Here is a 17,965-nt window from a genome sequence, read left to right on the forward strand (position 1 = left end):
AGGGGCGTGGCGCTGCACCTTCATACGCTTACGACCAAATTACGTACCTTATAACTCCTCAGATATATATGTTTTATGCATCAAATTATTCAGGAAGATGTGCGCTACAAAATAAGCATATTTTTGAAAAACCTATTTTTTTAATTTTTGACGTCCTATCCCTCTTAAATATGTATGCACAAAAATCACTTTCACCTGTACATGCAAAGACTAGTCCATTGTCTTATGCGTAAGCTGCTTCTGTGGACAACAGAACTAATAAAAATACAACACAACACAATGTAGTAAGTTTTTGTAAAAATTTAAAGGCGAATCACGTGAACGCCAAGCTTGTTACTGGAGGCACAACACGGTCCGCAGTGGACGGGCTCTCGACGGCATGTTTTTACGTCTGGTACACAACTGGCCGGCGTGAGTTATTATCCCGGGCTGCAAATAAACGGACGGAACAGCTAAACGTCCGAGAGCGGTGTAGTGCGTGACGCATTCCGCCGTGACTCAGCGGAGTGCAGCGTACCCGTGGCGAAATAAAGCCGGCCGTAGCGGGCGGACAGCCGGCGACCTTGAGGTGCGCTGCGTGCATTGTCTGCGCGGGACCTGTGTCCGCTGCCGCGGGTCGTCGCCTGGCATTCGTGTCGCTTGTGCCCAGGGAAGTCCGCTGCCCAATGCCGAGTACCCAGCGCCCTTCAACTCTCTCCTGCGCCGGTTCTCTGGTCGGGGTTTTTCCATCTCGTCGTCACCACTGTCCTCTCAGCTCTTCTCTTCTTCACAGACACCTCTGCTACAGAGTAATCGCAAAACACCGTTACCTGTCCACATGTTCACAGGTGGTCGCATTGTATTAATGGGGGATCGTGGCAGTCGACAACTTTAAGCTACTGTGGCTATTATTATCTAGCCTTTTCCCCACAGCTTCACTAACATATGCGTTCAACATATTTATTGAACTCATATCCTCCTCCCCTTCTCAGTTTCGACCTCTTCCTCTCTAGGTCTGTCCACCTCATCCTCCCACCTCTGTCTCCTCCTCCTTCTCACTCTGACTCTTCATCTGATCCTCCCTCTCTTTTTGTCCATTTTGTCTACCCTCTAGCTGACCACATCTTTCTCCCTTGACCATATCCTCCACCCCCTCTATTTCTCTAACTCTGTCTCTCCCTTGTTCACCTGCCCACTGTCTGTCCATTTCCTCCTTCCCCCCTCACTCTGCTCATCCTCTTGTTTATCCATCTCAACTGGTCTCCAGCTGTGCTCATCAGCACATATAGCCCCTGTAACACAGTGGAATAGTGCGGGTCAATACTACTCTCACAACACATTTGTCATGCAGGTCAGGCTACACATCAGGAACTTGAAAATCATTGCCCCTGAGATACAGGCTGTCATGCAAAGCAGACTGATACTACTACAACGCAACACACCTTTTGTGCTGGGCAGCCTACATGCCATGGCCAAGACAACTGTTTCTTACTCCTGACATGTGGGTTGCCCTGCGAAGCAGTTTGATTTGGCAGCTCATTGTTGTTCCCAAATAACGTGCCTGCTATGCAGGGCAGTCTACATACACCAGGTGCTGGAAAACACGTTTCTACTTGCATCTTCAGTCATATTGGAGCTAGAAGGTACCCCAAAGTACTGATAGTCTTGAGGCCTGCTGCTTTTGTGCTATATTTGGTTGAAGTCGATCCGGTGGTTTGGGCAGAGATCCCAGACATACACACATACATATTTATGATAATCGTCTATGTACAATGTGAGATTTTCTTCAACATTACTGGCTTGATGGCAAAAAATGCACTTTGAACAGCATCCTTACATTTGTCAACTGTAAAGTGTGGCAGCAACCTTCTGTTTAATGAAACACTATAAGGCATTGTTTAAGATAACAGTTCAGGACTTTGGGATGTCCACTCCACAGGTGCAGGCAAATAGACAGAACCATGTTCAACTCATTTCTCAGGAAATACCTGAATGAGACATTCTCTAAAGTCAATAGCATAATGGATTGCTGCTCCACTTGATGGAACCATACACAGCCAAGCATTCTGTGCTCTTGCAGATGTGAAATAAGCCAGTCATGTTACATGGTGAAATATGTAATGTGATTCACAGCACTGTCAAAGAAATATGGACCATCCATTCTGCCATGTGGGTTGCAGATATTGCAGAGCATATTTTTTTTCTTATGATGAAAAGATCGTTAGGAATATGGTGTACACCTGTACACGGTTGCAGGCTAGCAGGAGCAAATTCTCTCGGCAAGTGGGCCGTCAAGATGTCTGGCGACTTTTCCCACTGCTTGTGCGTTCGACACACGTGTAACGCTCGTAACTTGTAATTGACATCGATGAAGTTAAATCCTCCATTCGTCGTGAGGAATGTTGGCGTGTCGAACTTCACTTAGAAAATATAGCTTTGGCGACGTAACACTTTTTGCTGGTTCTGAGGGCTTCGTCAAGGCTTGTGCAACATAGTTAAACTTAGATGTTATGTGTATGTATACGAGGGTAGTTTTCTGTATCTCATCGAGTTGCCTCAAACTGTTTGCTTGTACAGACGCTCGTATGCTTGTAAGTAGTATTTTGTAATTAGCAACAATGTTGTGTCGGATGTTGGTTCTAAATTCAATACCTAAACATTTCAATTTGGGCACTTTCGTTAGCTGTCTCTGATTTTGCAAGCGTATCCCTCTGCTTGCGTCCATGACGCCTGACTTCCTTTATTTGGCTTGGCACCAGATGCAAGTTCAAGTGTGTGTACAATCTGAAAAGATTGCGCCACTTCATCTTCATCAGTGGCCAGGACGCCCACAACTTCTGCGTAAGTGTTGCGAACTGTTTTCTTGCCATTTATATGCAGTCCTTGCAGTTGAAACGTGAATGTCGACGTGGGAGGTTCTGTGTCAATTGCGAATAGGGCCATTGATATGGGGCAGCACTGCCGTACGGCTGTTATCTCAGTAGCCTTCCTTTGCTGTCCTTTAATCATTATTTGTGCTCTATTCTTTTCTGATATTTGTTGGGAAATACGTATGAATAGTGGAAGGAATCCCACTACTTCCATGATTTTGAGAAGGTACAGATGACCTGCTCCATGAAACACCTTCTCGAACTCTAATGACTCTAATGCACATTTTATGCGGCAGACTTCTGCGGTTGATATCGGGTCCACATATTCGCATATATACTGATGGATCTTTCTGTCTTTTCCTACACATGTTTAATAAGGACCGGTGATGGAGTTCATTACTATTTTCGTTTTTCTTGCTAAAACGCTGGCCATGGTCTTGTAACCGATGCTGAGCAATGTGATTTGGCGCAAGTTTTCTGTGCCTTTGTTTACTGGACTAATATTCTTCAGGAAATTCCGTTTATGAGCACAATGAACATGTATAGCAACTTGCTTTTCATTTGAGGCCAGAAAACCTGGTAGAATTCTAACGGGGTGCCATCAGGTCCTGGAGATTTATTTTCAGGACGCCGCGCCGTGCCATTGCTTCTATAAGCTCGTCTCCTCTAACTCATCAGTGAGATTTTCCGTTTCGTCTGCACTAATACTGCCTTGTATGTTCCTACAGAGAGCTTGTCACACGTTGTCGAAAGGTATGTTGGACATTAGTTCTGAGATTTATTTATAAACGACGTCCTTCATTTAACTCTGTTTCGTAAAAGTTGTTCTATCATTTAACTTAATTTCTCTCAATATTTTTCTGTCTCCTCAGTTATTCTCACACATTCCGCACTCTCGCCCGTATTTTAAAACCTGCCACCTGCTGCTGTTTCAGAGCTAAAATCTTTGCTTTCATTTTGTGAACCCTTGTATAATTCACTATTACTCGTGCGTCCAATGTCAACAAACCTCTGACACAGTTAAAATAAAACTCAGCCTTTTTTTTTTTTTTTTTTTTGCACCAAAAACTTTTGTACCGTGAATATTCAACCATTCGTGAGAACGACAACGACAGTTCCCACTTCTGTATACCGGTACCAGGGTAGGTCATGCTGTTCTTCCCATGTATCTTCTCTAATCTAATGTCTGTTACTTCGAGTAAGAGCAGTATATCAGCGTTGGCTGCAGGTAGGAAGTCTCGTAAGTGTTGTAGATGCTAAGAGAAGCGTGGTTTATTAACGTCCAGCGTGACGATTTTGAATGCTTGTGCTGCGTTCATCGGCTCCTATTCATTGTCACTATTAATATTTGCCATAAGAAATGCTGTCGGAGACATATCCTTTTGCAGATGTCTGTTCTAGCAAAATGGTGTCCATCGTGTTCGGTTGATCTGGATCGTGTTGGGCAGGGATCCGCCACGTTCCTGCAATTTTAGCCATTTCTTCATATACGTCCGACTCATCTGCCCAGATTTTGTGTTGGTTGACTTTTTATGTGTCGTTGTCTGCATGTCTAATCTCAGGAAGTACTTTCTCTGTGTCGTAATTGTTTCTCGGCTGCGATGTTCCGTGTGGCAAATGGTCTCCTGGCGTGGGGCATGATTTACTTGTTTTGGCTTTCATAGAGTCAGATGCTTGCATACTCAACACCGAATTTCCGGGTGGCTCTTCATGTAGCTTGTTGCTGATTTGTTTTGCTTTTTCTCGCAAAAGCGTTGCTGATTCAGAGCCCTTGTGAGCCGCTTGTTGCTGATTTGTTTTGCTTTTTCTCGCAAAGGCGTTGCTGATTCAGAACCCTTGTGAGCCAGTCTGCTCTTTCTTTCTCGAAGGGCTGCCTCTTGAGGAGGTTTCGGCATTTTTCGCTGCCACATTTGATTTTTGGGAACGGTCCTTTCCATTGCGATGTGGAGACTTGGTTTCCTCGTTTTTTGGAGTGTGCCTCGCCTGAAGAACTATAGTAGATTCTGGGGTTTGTTCCGTCTGATCAGTTATATTAGGTCCTCGTTCTTGGCGCTTTGGTCGTGTTGTCGCTGTCGAGTCGCTGACGTCCATTATTAATTCAGTGTCGCGCGCAGTGTCATGTTGGGTGAATTCAAGAGCATGAGGCATATGGCTCTGTCCAGTGGCTACGGTTGCATAAGTTAAAGGCAGCATTCACATCGTGTGGGTGTCACAGCTTCGCCTGCCGGTAGCTGGGCCACGGTAATGTACACAATGCGAGCGGATATGGTCTGCAGGTGAATGAAATCTTCTCGGTTTTCAAGCCGAGTCAATTCGCATAAAATGCTCGAGTTTTCGATGACCATCTCCGCCATCGTCGTCAGGAGTAAAATCACTGACTGGTTTTACTCCAGACGACAATGGCGGAAATGGCCTTCAAAAACTCGAGCATTTATTCGAATTGCTGCGGCTTGAAAACCGAGAAGATTTTATTCAGACATGCCGCCGCGAAAGACTCCGAGGACACATGGTCTGTTGCGGCACACAACGCGCAGGTTCATGGCTGCCCATGATACACCGAAATGCAAAAAGCCATGGGATTGCGATATGCCCATACACAGATGGTGATAGTACCGCGTACACAAGGTATTAAATGGAAGGGTGACGGAAATTAGCAGATTTTAACGCAGACTGATAGTTGGAAAGGTATGAAAGAGACATTCCATTTCAGAATATTCCGAGATCCACAGTGCAAAGAGTGTGCCAAGAATACCTCATTGCAGGCGTTATCACGGCCTTCACTTAACGACCGAGAGCAGCGGCTTTCAGTAGTAACAAACAAACAACACTGCATTAAATAAACGCAGAAATCAATGTGGGACGTACGAAGAACGCACACATTAGGGCAGTGCGGCGAAATTTGGCGTTAATGGCCTATTGCTGCAGACGAAACTGCGAGTGCCTTTGTTGCTAGCACGACATCGCCTGAAGCGACTCTCCTGGACAGCTGAACATATCGGATGGACCCTAGACGACTGGAAAAACGTGCTCTGCTCAATGAGTCCCAATTTTGGTAAGAGTTGATGGTAGGGTTCGAGTGTCGATTGGACCCCACGAAGCCATGAATCCGTCAAAAAGGCAGTGTGCAAATTGGTGGTGGCTCCATATTGATGTTGGCAGTGTTTACGTGGAATTGATTGGGTCCTCTGGTCCAATTGAATCGATCATGGACTGAAAATGATTATGTTCGGCTACTACTTGAAGACTATTTGCAGCCATTCATCGACTTCTTGTTCCCATACAACGATGGAATATTTTTGGATGACAATACGCCATGTCACAGGGCCACAATTGTTTGCGATTGGTTTGAAGAACGCGCTCTACAATGAGAGTGAATGATATGACGGCCATGATCGCCCAACGTGAAACCATCGAACATTCATGGGACATAACCGAGAGTTCAGTTCGTGCACTAAATCCTGCGCCAGCAACACTTTCGCAATTAAGGACAGCTATAGAAGCAGCATGACTCAGTATTTCAGCAGGGAACTTGCAACGACTTGTTCAGTCCATGCCATGTCGAGTTGATGCAGTGTTTACTATGGCAGCAAGATAAGCACAAATATTGACGTATTATGGTATGTTTTGTATAAATCTACTCGCGATTGCCTGATTCCATTCAGGACAGCGCGAGACCAATTCTTATGCAAAATTATGTATTACTATTACTGAATTGAGCTGTCCAAAAATGAGTTCAAAAGATAGCCCAAAGTTTCGAACAGTCCTAATCCCACATCCTGCATCGTTATAATCTTCGCTAATATGGTCATCATGATGTTTGTACTTAAATGTTTCACCACTGAATTCTACAATTTGCTCACATAATTCCATGTTTTTAAGCGTCACGTACACTGTACTACTCACAACTGAAAGGTGGAATATCATCAGGAGAAATTTTCACAGCTTTCTTTAGCCATGTCTCAATTTCAAAGGAATTCGATCGCTGAACGTTCTGGACAAACACAAATTTAAACGTGTCTCTTCTATTAGGCTGACTCATTTCTGCTTCTAATATGAATCTATCAATATTCCCAAAATCGTGCTGCTACTAATGCAACAGGCGCTTTGACTTACCCTGCGGAGCAGCAGCAGACTGCAGCGCACAGCACGGCCGCCGTAAGCCGACTGCGAACCACTCCGGCTATCACAGTTGCGAATATATTTCTTCTGTTCCTTACAGATGCAGATTGTAGTAGCGTCTGTTCATTCAGACATGCTTCCAATACACGTTTGGATGTCACTGAAACTTCGTACACGTGCGCACATTCTGCAGGTATACAAGTGATTAGAATTCCAATTCTCTGAGACAGTTGGAATGGCCACTAGAGTGCATTAGTGTTACTCGTGGTTAGTTTTGTTACGAGACCTGTTACGGTGTGTAGCGGGCGTGAACAGCATCACATGTTGAATGACCACTGTGGAGAACACAGAGACGCTGCGGACTTGGGTGAGATAGCGCTAACAGCTTCATCACAAGGTTTGAAAGGTCTCTCACTATGCGTCTCCATCTAGCTGGCTGGTGGAATCGAGCTTTATCAAGCTTTGTGGGGCATTCAGATGTGACAGTGGCCCGATGTTGGACTGCAAGAGGACGTGAGGCTAGAGCTAGTTCGCGTCAACCTAACAAGGGATTATGTGCAGCAATCACATCACAACACCTCCCCATCTTCTGCCATCCGAGAACTGCCATCCGAGAAGAAGTGATGGGCTCCCTACAACATGCTGTGTCAACTCAAACCATTGGTCAGAGACTAGCAGCAGCCACACTAGGGAATTCCCCCCAGGGGGTCCACAACTCTTTAGTGGATACGTGCGTAGTGAACACGGGACCCCGACCTAATGTGGCCCTCCTTCCTTTCCGGGCTGCATACCTTCCTTTTCCGCATCCTTCCCTATCCCCCATCTTCGCCCCCCCTCCCCTCACCTCTGGCTCTTTCCTTCTCTTTCCCCCCTCTGGGAGTATGGTTTGTGCCTACGTCCGGACACGGACGCTCGTAAATGTAACGCATTCTTCGCCTTCTCTGCTTGTATGTCTTCATCCTTCCTTTGTCCTTCTCTTTTCCTTACCTCTTCTCTTTACCCTTTTCTCTGCTGCGGCGTTTGAGACCTCTCTTCTTTCCTTTCCCTTTCTTTGTTTTTCCTCTTCTCTTTCTTCCTCCCTGTGCGTGTCTGAAGGCCGACCCACGCATTTTCGTGCGTAGCCGGTGACGGGGTAACGCGTAATTCCCCGCCCCGGGTAGACAGATAGGACACGTACGTACACCCTGGTAACGGCCAGGCCCAGGGAGGGGTGATTACCCGAGCTGATACCTTCCGAAAGTGCCGATTGGTCCCTCCGTCCGTTTGTCGGGAGGTGTGACCTGAGGAGTGAACAATCACCTAAGGCGGGAGTGCCCTCAGAGAGGGCCCCCACAAGGGAGGAGCGCGCCATCGGAGACGCCGGTAATCATGGGGGCTTCTTCTGCAATGGTTTCCTCATCTTCCACTATGTCTGGTCACAAGCGTAAGTTCACTGAGTCTCAGCCACAGACAGTTCTTCCATCGTTGCCACAGTTCCTTGTTGTTTCTCAGTCTGACGAAGGTCACGACTTCTCCACGGTCAACCCTTTCATTATTCAGAAAGGTGTCGACGCTATTTCAGGTCCTGTAAAGTCTTGTTCCAGATTACGGAATAGAACCTTGTTGTTAAAAACAGTCAGTGCCCTCCACGCACAAAAATTGCTGTGTACTTCACTGCTCCACACTTTCCCTGTCCGGGTTGAAGCGCACCGCACTTTAAATTCCTCACGTGGAGTCGTTTATACACGCTCCCTCGACGGATTGTCTGACGAGGAAATTCAGCACTATCTGTCTGACCAGGGCGTAACAGCTGTTCATAGAGTTATGAAAAGGGTTGACACGAACATCATTCCAACCCGCACTCTCTTCTTGACATTTGACAAAGTTCAACTCCCGTCGAAAATCAAAGCAGGCTATGAGATAATTTCCGTTAGCCCTTACGTCCCAAACCCTACGCGTTGTTATCGGTGTCAGCGGTTCAATCACACCAGCCAGTCCTGTTCCAATCCGGCCAACTGTGTTACGTGTGGCAAGGATGCCCATGAGGGTGCTTGTCCACCTCCATCCCCTCGTTGCATCAACTGTATGAGTGACCACGCTGCTTCCTCTCGAGATTGCCCCATTTTTAAAGACGAAAAGCTCATTCAGGAAATCAGAGTGAAGGAAAAGGTGTTGACCTTTGCTGCTCGAAAATTATTCGCCAGTAGACAGCCCACCGTGCCTCAGACAGGAAAATACAGCACTGTCCTTGCTTCTCCTCAGCCAACAAAGGAGGCGGCCACGCAGACTTGCGACCTCACCTTTAGTGCCACGGTCGTCAGATCGGCCAGCGCAAAGATCGCCCGTTCAACCTCACCACTTTCGCCTGCCCACTCTATGGCTCACCCTTCATCGGGTTCTGCTAAATCTCGAGCCCAAAACTCAGACACCAAGACTTCGAAAAAAGAGCATACTCGTGAAGATTTTTTACGTACCCCAACTTCACAACCATCGGTTCCTCCTTCATCTAAACATCATGTTTCCAAGAAGGCTACAAAGAAACCCAGTTCATCTCCTTCTCCGCCAAGGCGTGTCTCATCTACAGCACCACCTGCCGGAAATCGCCCTCGGCCGTCTTCTGTGTCGCCGAGGCGCACTGCTGGCGGCTGATCAACCGGCCGATCGCTGGTGGCAGGAGCTGCTCCTGAACAACCTATGGATCAGGATCTTCTGCCTTCGGCTGAAAGCCATTCCATGCTGTCGGTCGCAAGCTCTGAGCAGTCGTTGACGGCAACCTTGGTCACATTCCTCCATTTTCTGTTCAACCTATGTCCATTATCCACTGGAATATCCGCCGCATTCGAGCCAATCGGGATGAATTGTCGATCCTCTTACGATCCTACTCGCCGGTCATCTTCTGTCTTCAGGAAACAAAGCTGCGTCCCCATGACTGCTTTGTTCTCCCCCATTTTCAGTCCATCCGATTTGATCTCCCCTCTGTTGAAGGCAGGTCTCATGATCCTTCTCCATGATACTCTCCATTATCAGCCAATCCCCTTAAACACTTCCTTCCAAGCTGTCGCTGTCCGTCTTTCCCTTTCTGGATACACCTTTTCTCTCTGTACTGTATACATTCCATCGTCCACACCAATGGCACGAGCTGATCTCATTCATCTTCTTGGTCAGCTTCCACCCCCCTATTTGCTGGTTGGGGACTTCAATGCCCACCACCCGCTTTGGGGATCTCCACATCCTTGTCCACGTGGCTCACTATTGCTAGACGTCTTCCACCAAGCCGATCTAGTTTGCCTCAACACTGGGGTCCCTACATTTTTGTCTGCCTCCACGGCAAATTTCTCTCATTTGGACCTTTCGGTCGGTACTGTTCCGCTAGCTCGGAGCTTCGAATGGTTCGCCCTTGATGATACGCACTCGAGTGACCACTTTCCATGTGTCCTTAGACTGCAGCCTCAACTGCCACATATGCGCCCGCGACGCTGGAAGTTTGCCTAAGCCGATTGGACACTTTTTTCGTTTCTAGCGACATTCGATGACCGTCACTTTCCTAGCGTCGACGATGAGGTCACACATATTACAGGCGTTATTCTTACAGCTGCGGAAGGTTCAATACCACGCACCTCCGAATTGCCCCGGGGCCCCCCAGTTCCTTGGTGGAACGAGGCATGCCGTGACGCAATACGTGAGCGGCGACGTGCTCTTCGTGTTTTCCGCCACCATCCTACTTTGGCCAGCTGTATCCGCTATAAGCAGTTCCGTGCGCGATCCCGTCGCGTCATCCGCGATAGCAAGAAGGCAAGCTGTAAATTCTTTATTAGCTCATTTAACACCTTCACTCCCTCCTCCGAAGTTTGGAGTCGGATTCGACGGTTATCAGGCGCGCCTAGTTTCTCCCCAGTCTCTGGGCTCACTGTCGCGCATGATACGTTAGTGGACCCCGTCGCAATTTCTAACTCATTGGGTCAACACTTTTCTGGGATTTCGAGCTCTTCAAATTACCCGCCAGCGTTTCTCCCGAAGAAACGCGCAGCGGAAGTGCAACTTCTTGCTTTCTTCTCTCAAAATCGCGAAAGCTATAATACTGTTTTCTCCATGCGGGAACTCCAACATGCACTCTCTTCTTCTCGCTCCTCCGCCCCAGGACCGGATGGTATCCACGTCCAAATGTTGCTGCATTTATCAGCCCATAGTCTGCGTTACCTCCTTCGCCTTTATAATCGAATTTGGACCGACAGTACTTTTCCTAGACGATGGCGGGAAGCTATCGTCGTTCCTGTTCCGAAACCTGGAAAGGACAAACGACTCCCCTCTAGCTATCGCCCAATTTCTTTCACGAGTAGTGTATGTAAGGTTTTGGAGCGTATGTTGAATTGCCGCCTAGCTTGGTGGCTGGAGTCCCGCAGTCTTTTAACACCTGCCCAATGCGGATTCCGAAAGCATCGTTCTGCAGTTGACCATCTTGTTGCTCTCTCCACTTATATCATGAACAGTTTTCTCCGGAAACGCCAAACAGTAGCAATATTTTTTGATCTGGAGAGAACATACGATACCTTTTGGAGGACAGGCATCCTCCGCACACTGTTCTCTTGGGGCTTTCGAGGTCGGCTGCCCCTTTTTCTTCGCGAATTTATGGCAGAGCGCACATTTAGAGTGCGGGTGAACACTACTCTCTCCCGTACTTTCTCCCAAGAAAACGGGGTACCCCAGGGCTCCGTGCTGAGTGTTTTACTGTTTGCCATTACCAAAAATCCAATTATGGATTGTCTCCTTCCTGATGTCTCGGGCTCCCTCTTTGTAAACGATTTTGCGGTCTACTACAGCTCTCAACGGACCAGCCTTCTTGAACGACGTCTTCAAGTATGTCTCGATCGCCTCCACTCCTGGAGTTTCTTCCACCCTCCTTACATCTAGGACCTGTCAACCTTCCGTTTTCGGACGTCACTAAATTCTTGGGTCTTATGTTTGACAGAAAACTGTGCTGGTCCTCCCATGTTTCCTATCTTTCGGCTCGCTGTCTGCGATCCCTCAACACCCTCCGTGTCCTGAATGGTACCTCCTGGGGAGCGGACCAAGTGGTCCTTCTCCGCCTCTATCGCGCCTTAGTGCGCTCGAAATTGGACTATGGAAGCGTAGTTTACTCCTCTGCTCGGCCGTCTATTCTTCGTCGTCTCGACTCTATCCACCACCGTGGATTACGTTTAGTGTCTGGAGCTTTTTACACCAGCCCTGTGGAAAGCCTTTATGCTGAGACTGCTGAACCTCCTCTGTCCAATCGGCGAGCAGTCCTTCTGAGTCGTTATGCTAGCCATCTGTCTTTCATGCCTGCTAATCCAGCCCATGACATTTTTTTCGACGCCTCCTTTGATGTAGGGTATGCAGGCCGCCCCTCCTCCCTACTACCACCGGGAGTCCGCTTCCGTCAACTGCTCCATTCTCTTTCCTTCCGCTTTCCTAAAACCTTCTTGACAACTTGGGGTACAGCACCGCCTTGGCTCCGTCCCCGGACCTGCCTGCTCCGTGACCTTTGTCAATTTCCCAAGGATGGTACCCCTTCAATTGTTTATCGTCGGGCATTTGCTGCTCTATGTGCACAAATGAAGGAAGCCACATTTATTTACACAGATGGCTCTAAAACATCGTTAGGTGTAGGGAGTGCCTATATTGTTGGCGACACCCCAAATCAATTTCGGCTTCCCGACCAGTGTTCGGTTTATACTGCGGAGCTTTACGCTGTTCTCCAGGCTGTCCACTACATCCGCCGCCATCAGCGGATACAGTATATTATCTGTTCAGATTCTCTCAGCTCTCTCCTCAGTCTCCAAGCTCTTTACCCTGTCCACCCTCTGGTCCACCGGATTCAGGACTGTCTGCGCTTGCTCCACCTGGGGGGGGGGGGGCGTCTCGGTGGCGTTCCTCTGGCTCCCGGGACACGTTGGTATCTGTGGAAATGAGGCGGCCGATATAGCGGCCAAGGCTGCAGTCTCTCTTCTTCGGCCAGCTATTCGATCGATTCCCTTCGCCGATCTGCGGAGTGTTTTATGTCGTCGTGTTACTCTTTTATGGCACGCACATTGGTTGACACTTCCCCATAATAAATTGCGGGACGTGAAAGCTCTTCCCTGTGCTTGGACCTCTTCCTCCCGAACGCGTCGTCGGGAGGAGGTAATTTTAACTAGACTCCGGATAGGGCACTGTCTTTTTAGCCATCGACACCTTTTAAGCGGCGATCCTCCCCCACTCTGTCCCCACTGCTCTCAGCTGTGGACGGTAAGACACCTTTTAATTGAGTGCCCCTATTTTACTCCGTTGCGCGCCCGTCTACAGCTGTCGCCTGATATATCGTCAATTTTAGCAGATGACACGCGCTCGGCCGATCGCGTTCTCGAGTTTATTAGTGCCAGTGAAATGACGTCAGTCATTTGAAGCTTTTTTTTTGGGGACAACCAACCCCTTTCTGTAGTGGATTTTTAAGCCTTCCTTCTGCTTTTAGTTTCTCCAATTGTTTGAGTTTCGTTCCCATTGCTGCTGGTTTCCATTTTCGGTTTTTACTGTTTCCTAATTCACGGACCGGGCGCTAATGACCATAGCAGTTTTGCGCCCTAAAACAAACAAAAAAAAAACAAAAAAAACACTAGGGAATTACCGTCCCATGTGTAGACTGCTGTTAACACCACAACACAAACAGTTGCATTTGGAGTGGTACGTGATCAGAAAGCATGGATTCTGAGGGACTGCTGTAGCATTGAGCTCATTGATGAGTTGTGATCCTGCACAATACCGAATGGCATCGTTGGTGAGTATAGGGAGTGATCTAGGGGGAGGTCCCATTCTTCTTATATTTTGGAGAAGCACAGCCATGTTACCCATCACGTCTGGTGTGAGCAACCACCTGGTACTACTTCAGGTCACAGCATGTAGTGACTGAGGGAACTCTTACGGCACAACGGTATGTCACGGACATCGTGCGTCCTCATATATTACCTCTCATTGTAGCGAGGTGCCATTTTTCAACAGGACAATGCCCGCTCACACATGGTACGTGTCTCCGTGCACTGTCTGCCTGACGTTGAGGCACACACGTGACCAGCAAGATCCTCACATCTGTCTCAGATAGAACATGTGTGAGATCAGCTCGGACATCAACGCCGTTCCAGTATCCAGGATATTAAGGACTTGTTACCACAATTGCGAGCCACGTTGCCTCAGGAGAGGACACAACCGGCTTTATGACACCTTCCCAACCTAACAGTGCAAGCATCCAGACCAGAAGGGAGCAACGTCAACCTGGTAGGTAGGCTCAGACTGGCACGTTCTATGCAAATTTTACTCGATTTATCTAGTCAAAAAAAAATGGTTGAAATGGCTCTAAGCGCTGTGGGATATAACATCTGAGGTCATCAGTCCCCTAGACTTTGAAACTACTTAAACCTAACTAACCTAAGGACATCACACACATCCATGCGCGAGGCAGGATTCGAACCTGCAACCGTAGCACCAGCGCGTTCCGGACTGAAGCGCCTAGAACCGCTCGGCCACACTGGCCGGCATAAGACAAAAAAAAGATGCATCACGAAGCTATTATTCGAATGTACTGGCAAACCAAAGATTATAATTTCAGAAAAATTGAAAGATTTATTCAGGAGAAAGAGCTTCACAGATGGAACGTTGTCCACCTCTGGCCCTTATGCAAGCCGTTAGTCGGCTTGGCATTGATTGACAGAGTTGTTGGATGTCCTCCTGAGGGATATCGTGCCAAATTCTGTCCAATTGGGGCTTTAGATGGTCACAATGCCGAGATGGTTGTGGAGCCCTACCCAAAAAAACTCCAAACGTTCCCATTTGGGGAGGGATGCGGCGACCTTTCTGGCCAAGGTAGGGTTTCACAACCACCAAGACAAGCCATAGAAACTCTCGCTGTGTGCGGACGGGCATTATCTTGCTGAAATGTAAGCCGAGGATGGCTTGCCGGGAAGGGCAACAAAACGGGGCGTAGAATATTGTCGACGTACCGCTGTGCCTTAAGGATGCCTCGGACGACAACCGAAGGGGTCCTGTTACGAAATGAAATGGCACCCCAGTTCATCACTTCTGGCTGTCTGGCCTTATGACGGGCGACATGAAGGCTAGTATTCCACCACTGTTCGGGGCGTCCGCAGACACGTCTTCGGTCTGGAATTTCATTCGCTGGTGTAAAACAGTCTTTAGTGATGAGTCCCTCTTCGTGAGCCCCGATGAGCAGTGAAGACGTGCCTGGAGACGCCTCGGACATCGATGGGATACCAACCTGACTGTCGCCCGCCGTACGGTCCAACAACAATGAGTGATAGTCTGCAGTGCCATTTCTTTTCACAGGAGGGCTCTTTGGGTTGACATCCGCAGCACCCTTACAATACAACGGTACGTCAACAACATTGTATGCCCACTTTGTTGCCCTTCATGATAAGTCATTTTAGGCTTACATTTCAGCAAGACAATGCCCACCCGCATACGGTGAGACCACTGTTTGTCTTCGTGCTTACCAAACCCTAACTTGGACAGCAGTATCGCCGGATCTCTTCCCACTTTAGAACGTTTGGAGGATTATGGGCAGGCCTTCCAACCAGCTCGGAATTTTGACTTTATAATGCACCAACTGGACACAATTTGACTGGATATCCGTTAGGAGGACATGCAGCATGTCCGTCAATCAATGCCAAGCCAGGTAACTGCTTACGTAACTAGAGGTGGGCCAGCGCGTTATTGACTTGCTCAATTTGTGTAGCTCTTCCTCTTGAATAAATCATCCAATTTCTCTGACGATGATGATGATGATGTTTGGTTTGGTTTGTGGAGCGCTCAACTGAGCGGTTATCAGCGCCTGTACAAATTTTCAACCTTTGCTCAGTCCAGTCTCACCACTTTCATGAATGATGATGAAATGATGAGGGCAACACAAACATCCAGTCATCTCGAGGCAGGCGAAAATCCTTGACCCCGCCGGGAATTGAATCCGGGACCCCGTGCCCGCGAAGCGAGAAGGCGACTGCGATACCACGCGCTGCGGACCAATTTCTCTGAAATTTTAATCATTTGTTTGTCTGTACATGTACATCACATCTATCGATCTCCGTCTCATTTGGGTGTTCCTAAGTGGTGTGTCTTTTTTTTTTATCTTAGAGTGTAAAATCACATATTCTCTTAATCCGTGAAGTTTCATTTCGTTTTCTCTTCCCTCTTTGTGTTTTTTGTCAGGCAGTGCAAATAACTCTGCATTTCGTCGTATGAATTTCATTAATGTTACGCATAAGGTACAAGATGTTTGAGTTTATTCCTTCAGTATGCGTCTCTATTCACGGTCGTTGTTTAGATCATCATTCGGTCGTCACAGAGGTCTCTGTAATGCCAGGGAGGCACACGTGTGCGGTGTGTATAGTAAGGAATGCGTTGCGCGCACTGTGCTGCCGGTCTGTTTGTCCACATAAGGATGCCTGCTGTATCATCACGCTCCATCTGGGGGCGCATATGGACGCAGTGCTCCAAACATTGCAGGGCGGGTCTCCTTTGATGCAGCAGACGGACGTAAACACCCGCCCTCAGGGCATTCAGCATTGCTCCATCATGGTCTCCACTTCATATGTGAAGCATGGCTCGCAGTGCTCCCATGACGTAACGGTAATTCTGGAATATGCGTTGTTCACGGATCGATATAATGGGCGTTTCAAAAAAATTTATCAGCTTTTCCAAGACTATATCTTCTACATCAGAACTTCCCAACCTTTCTAAGGCCAATACCCCAGACTACAATCAGATACTATTTCTTCATGAGGGTATTTTTGATCGGTCGTTGCAACTACAAAAATGAATGATTTTTCACCAGACGCGTTTCGCTTTATTGAGGTCAAGCATCATCAGTGGTCTTTCATTAAGCTATTTACATTTTGATTTGATTTTTAGATCTAAAAACAGTTCGTTAAGAAGAGGTTGATTTGTAATTTCAGTGCCGGCCGAAGTGGCCGTGCGGTTAAAGGCGCTGCAGTCTGGAACCGCAAGACCACTACGGTCGCAGGTTCGAATCCTGCCTCGGGCATGGATGTTTGTGATGTCCTTAGGTTAGTTAGGTTTAACTAGTTCTAAGTTCTAGGGGACTAATGACCTCAGAAGTTGAGTCCCATAGTGCTCAGAGCCATTTGAACCATTTTGTAATTTCAGTGATTTTTCGGCTGATTTCTCGCTTACATCGGGAAATGCTGTCTGCTAGCACATCGTTGTTTTTATGTGTTAGACACTGGTAATTTTAGTCTAATTTTTAGATGTTCTGCAGCACTATGCATTTCTCACAACACACTTTTTTGCGCGCCACTGTATTCTGTATGTTTTTTTACTTCAAGTATGTGTTGCTGTTTGTGTATTGTAGTGTTGTCAACATAACCTTTCCATTACTTTGTCTTCGACCTACAACATTATTAAATTACATTACTGTATGTGTGTAGTTCTATTTAATTATGTTTCTGTGTATTTATGTACTGTGCAAGAGTAGAGAAGGAATAGCGATGGAGAGAATTTTTTTTTTTTTATGGAGGCGGAAACCATGATGACGACACATAAGTATATAGCAGTGTGATGGAGTGTGAGTTGGAGGAGAAGGTGAGGACCGAGAAGTGAAATGAAATTGTGAGTGGGAGGGGGGGGCCGTTTGTGGGAGAGTAGGAGGGGGTGAAGGATGAAAAAGGCTCTTTTATTTTCATGTACTTTCATCAATTATTCTGTATAGAGTCTGGTTTCCAATATTTATCTGGTCATTGAGCAACTGTTTATTTTGTGTTAATTCTTTTTGTATGTAGAAATTTCCTCGGAAAGGGAGGAGGTGTCTGTCTTTACTGATTTTTATGGTATTCACATCGTTTTCAGTATTGCTTGGCCTATTTTGTTCTTCTTTTAGGTGATCTGCAAATTTTGAATGATTTGTACCGTAGATATTATTTCGTACACCCTTACCGCCCCACCATCATCAACATTAGCACCTAACTTCAAAAATGGTTCAA

The 17,965-nt window shown here is 47.2% G+C and overlaps 1 protein-coding gene across 1 annotated transcript in view; it reads left to right on the forward strand.

Annotated features, from left to right (window-relative positions):
- LOC126194930 (uncharacterized) overlaps positions 1-17,965 on the forward strand; it is a 538,570-nt gene that overhangs the window by 13,370 nt on the left and 507,235 nt on the right. The gene's annotated exons all lie outside the window — the stretch shown is intronic.

Source organism: Schistocerca nitens, chromosome 7 (assembly GCF_023898315.1).
Source record: "Schistocerca nitens isolate TAMUIC-IGC-003100 chromosome 7, iqSchNite1.1, whole genome shotgun sequence".
Classification (NCBI taxonomy): Eukaryota; Metazoa; Arthropoda; class Insecta; order Orthoptera; family Acrididae; genus Schistocerca; species Schistocerca nitens.